Source organism: Ursus arctos, unplaced genomic scaffold (assembly GCF_023065955.2).
Source record: "Ursus arctos isolate Adak ecotype North America unplaced genomic scaffold, UrsArc2.0 scaffold_8, whole genome shotgun sequence".
Taxonomy (NCBI): domain Eukaryota; kingdom Metazoa; phylum Chordata; class Mammalia; order Carnivora; family Ursidae; genus Ursus; species Ursus arctos.
The window spans coordinates 77,659,707-77,664,934 of record NW_026623100.1 but is presented as its reverse complement, the minus strand read 5'-3'; positions in this window follow the sequence as shown (position 1 = coordinate 77,664,934).

The window sequence follows — 5,228 nt, the reverse complement described above, 5'->3', positions numbered from 1 at the left end:
GGGTGCTAGTCCAGATCTCTGCCTTTTATCTAGCTCCTCTACAGCTCTGTGGATCTTTTCAGGATGCTCCCTGCTCATGATTAGATTTTATTCTCAAAAGAATCCTATGAAGCAGGCAGAGCTGAGAGTGTGGCTGTGAAATCACTCTGGCGATGACGGTGACACTGGTGATGGTAAGAGTATCAGTGACCAGAGCTAACGTTTACTCGCTCTGCACCTGGGTCTCTGCCGGGTGCTTTATAAGAATTTTCTCGTCTAATTCTTGTAACAACGCTAAAGACGTAGGTTCTTTTATCAACTCCTGCTTACCGAGGAGGAAGCAGGTTCAGAAGTTACTTCGACGCTCGCTGCCACCACTTACATGATGACCTCAGACCGCCCGGGAGTTCTGGGGCGTAGTTGCTATCAGAGAGCTGCTCCAGTGTAGGGCCTGCCACACAAGGAAGGTTCTAGAAACGAGGCCCACCGTGCGTAGCCATTTGGTACTGGTCAGGACAGCCCAGCCTGTGGGCGAAGAGGAGGAGGCGAGGGTGTGGCAGGGGCGTCAGGGGAAGTGTGGTCAAGAGGAAGAGCCACAGGCAGGACGATGCGCATTCCGTCTCCACCATCTTGGATTTGAAATACTGGTGGCGCATCTAGGCTGTGCTGCCCCAAGCCCTGAAAGGAAGGGTTGGAGCACAGGAGAGAAGGAGAAGCTGGAGTGTGGGCGACATTTGCCAAATATTCACGAAATTCCCGCCAAGTGCCCAGCACTACACTGCCAAGTGCTAGGGGAGGGGAGCGAGGGGAAGGGCGAGGAGGCCGAGTGACGGTCCTTGTCCCTCAGGAGCCTGCTATCGAGGAAGACGAGCTGCGCGCGTGGCCTGGGACTTCGCATACATCACCTGTGTCCTCACGACGACCCTGCAAACCGGGGGATACTGTTCCCACTTCACAGATGAGGAAACAGAGCCTCTAAGTGAATAAGTAACTTGCCTAAGACAAGAAAGGGGTGGAGCCGGGATTCATCATTTATCTGGAAGCCCAGACTCTCTCCTCCTTGATGTCTCTCTTTTAATTAAATAACAAGACCTCCAAAAATGCTATGAAAAGCACTGTGTACGTTTGAGGACAGGAGGGATTCCAGGGGGTTTCCTGGGGGCGGGGGAGGGGGGTGGCTGGATTTGGTCCAGGAAGGCTACAGCTCTTGCTGGAGGGACTTGAGGACGTGAGGCTGCGCACACAGGGTGTGGGCTTCTGTCGCTGCCCCCTCCCCCGTAGCCTCCACCGCCCCTGCCACCACCCGCCCCCCTTTGCCTTTCAGTCAGGAACACACCAGATCTGCTGCCTCCCAGTCCAGCATTCTGACACCCTCCCAGAGGCCTCCCGAGCCCTTCCTCCACTCAGGGCGTCTCCTTCTCTCCACTTGGCTCCAAAGGTCCACTCCTGGGGACAGACAAGCATCGCCCCCACTGCTCCGGCCCCACATCCGGGTGCAGCTCCCAGAGCTCATCTCCCCTGCCGGCCTCCTCGCTCTCGCACGCCGGCTCTCTTTGCCTGCCACACCTGCCCTTCCTCCTCTTTCTGGGGTTTTCTCAGCTGGGCCCAATGCACTGGATTCTTCCAAGTTGAAAGCCACAAGCCCCATGTTGTGAGAGGCCACTTCCCCCGTGAGAAGCGTCTCGGTCCTCATCAGTCAGGGTGGGCTTTGAGAACAGCTCTCTTGTTGTTGACCTTTCTGGGCCATTTGGGTTCCCACCGCATCTCGCCTGCGCTGAGCCCCACTGCTCCCCTCCCCACTTCAAGGTGACCCCTTGTGGGGTCTCACTCCACCTCCGGATAGGCAAAGGCCACCCTTGCCCTTCGGCCCCACTGTGAAATCAGAGGTGGTGAAAGCAGGTGATTGCCAGGTTCCTGGGGACGTGCGGACATCTCACGTCGGGAACGTGGCCTTGGCTCCATTTGCCAAGAAGATTGCAAAGTGGATGTAGCAACTTTCTGACTCCAGGGGAGGAATAGATACAAAATCACCAAACAGATGGCCTCCCGATCCTTTCTCACTTCCCCGCCGGAATCCCATTTCTGTCACCTTGCAACGATACAGAATTTATAGACATCTTCCTTTCCTGCAAGGAAAATCACATCTGAGAAACACACTGCGTCCTTCATATGACACTTCTCTCTCCCAAGGGTCCCCTCTGTGTCCTGTGGAGCATTCAGTCCACGTCAGCGGCTGGGGCCAGACAGGCCCCTTCCTCCAGGCAGGGGTCTGCACGGAAGGTGGAGAATTTGCCTCCCCGCCTCCCTCTGAGGGCTCGGCGCGGGCTGTGAGGTCACCGGTCTTGGGGGTTCCAGAGTGAGAACTGCAGAGGAATTTCAGTGGTGAGTTACGAGATCTTGCATGAAATAGTAATACTTTCAGGGTTGTTTGAGGATCGAACCCCCAAATTACCCAAGGTACGGGTCTAACGCATAGATAGCAAGTCATAAACTCTGCTTCTCCTTCCCTCTCACGCCTCCCCTGGGTGTAGCTCCTAACAGGTGCTGTGGCTCACATCAGGGCTGGGACCAGGGGATATTCGAGAATCAGAAGAATCAATTGCATAAACCAAAGCTGGTTTTCAAACGGCAGCAGAAAACCAGATATGCGACCAGAGCAGAGAATGCCTGACACCCGGAGTCTGGGGGGGGTGGGGAGGGAAGACATAGAACTCAAGATATGCTATTTTCATTCCAAATAAGTGGTAAAACAAAATAAGTAAAAGAAACTCATACCATAGAGCTAAATATATTTGAACTGGATTAAACATTATGTGTAAAAAAATCTTCAAAAATACCAGGAGAAAATATTGTTTAATATCTACATATCCTAGAGGGCACCTGGGTGGCTCAGGTCATGATCCCGGGGTCCTAGGATCAAGGGCCTCATGGGGCTCCCTGCTCAGCGGGGAGCCTGCTTCTCCCTCTCCCTCTGCCCCTCCCCCTGCTTGTGCTCTCTGTCAAATAAATAAATAAAATCTTTAAAAAAATAGAAGTGAAAAAAGAGTTTCCAAACATGATGGCAAAGGTAGAAACCATCCGACAGAAAATCAGTAGATCTGCTCATAAAAAGAGACCAGCTCTACTTCTCAAACCAGCTATAAATACAACCAAAGGCAATCCACAACCTTGGAAAATATATTTATAATGTACAGGGGTGGAAAGAGGTCCAACAACCAGAATATATAAGGAGCTGGTGAAAATTAGTAGAAAAGAAATCCTCCAGTAAGAAATGTGGAAAGAGCATGGAAAGATCTCACAAAGAGGAAATATGATTGGTCAATATATGAAAATAAATGTTCAATGATGTGTTCATCAAAGGAGTGCTAAATTATTATAATTTTGCCCTGTTCTTCAGTTGGCAGGACTTGGTGAGCAAAGGTACAGAGAAATTGCATTCTCCTATCCCACTCTTGAGTATATAAATGGATAAACCTTTTATAGAGGCATTTTGGTGATAGATTTTTAAACTCTTAATTTTTTCATACCCTTTAACCCAATACTTTCATCTCCAGGAATTTATCCCCAGGAAATAATCCTGATTATATAGAGAGGCTTATTACATCTGTGGCCGCATCGTTCACCCAAGCAAAAATGTACACAAAATAGAGGGTTGACATAACACTATCTTTGATTGTCAAAATAATGCGGTGGAGTGATAATATGTCGGAGAATATATGTGTGTATATATTACTCATAAACATATACATCTTGCCATTTACATGTGCATATGTATATGTATATATATAGGTGAATAGTCAGTGGCATAGAGGGAAGTTATTATGTATTGTTAGCTGAAAAGAACGAAGCAGGTTACAAACTAGCAAGGTGTTCATTATAAGCCCTGACTCACTCTTTGGAGTACATGTATGCATAGCGAGTAATACTGTATATGCGTGGACAGCATACGCTGATCTCCAGAGAATAATTTTCACATTGTACTGTTTGGTTCTCAGCGTCTTCTGCTTTTCTCTGCCATGAATATTTATTACTTTGCAACAAGACAAAATTTTTATTTTAAGAAATTTTTTATTTAAAGAAAAGAATGCTCCTCTTTGACTGCTGCTGATTCTACCGTCCTAAGTTTATCTCTGAAACGTAAGTGCACGGGGTTGATCGGTGCAAACGGAATGCCAGCTCCTGGATGAAAATACCTCCTCCAGAAGGTAGTTAAATAGAACATCTGGCTACAAAATCTCCACTCTGGAAAAAATGAGTGAAACGGGAACATATGTTAAAATAAAGGGCATATTCAAGGGATTTAAATATAGAGCCAAGATTAAACTCTTTTTGGGAACATTATGAGTATTATAATTTAAAAATAAATTGTATATTACCAAGATATAAAATAATAAAACTATACATTGAGTGTAAGAAAGTAAAATAACGCAAACTCGTCATCTTCTGTATCAGTCAGTTGAGGTGCTATTTAAAATTCAAGTACGTGGTTATAATTATTTGTCCCATTTAAAAATTTTCATGACCTTAGTGCAGGTTTTCTCAATCGCAACACTGTTGACATTTTGAGCCAAGTAATTCTTTGTTCGGAAGACTGTCTTGTGCATTGCAGGATGTAACGACACCCCTGTCCTCCGCCCCCTAAGAAACCAGTCATATCTCTCTTAACCCCTGTTGCGACAACCAGAAAGTCGCCAGATGATGCCAAATGTCTCTAGGGACGGTTCCTCTTAAGAACCACCGCCTTAGAGGAATCATATAAGAACATTTTCTTGTAACTGGAAAAATAAATTATCTAAAATTTTTAAAAAATTGTAAAGGACCAAAGATGGTCCCCAAAGTCCCATCTAGATACAAAACAGGTTCTCTGCATTCTCTCACCAGTTGTGGCTTTGCTGGCTTCGGTCACCGTCCAGATGGGCACACAGTGAGGGTCGGGTGGCCACAGGCAAGGCTGGGTGGGCCGGGTGGGAGCTGCAGGGGGGCCGCAATGCTGGTACCAGCCACATGGGAAGCCTGTGCCAGAAAGGCAAGCCGTGGGCCGGGGAGGGAGGGTAGGGGTCACAGTGAGGGCTTGGGCTATGCGCAGGGCATCTTGCTGCCTCCCCAAGTAGGGGTGGGCTTGGCTTCCTTACCACGGCCTCGTTGCTCACCTGGCTCTGGGAGATCCCCTTCCGAGAGACAATGGCCTCAGCCCAGGGCCGCACCGAAGCAAAGCTGGGTGGGAGAAAGCGTTTGCATTTGGAGATGGA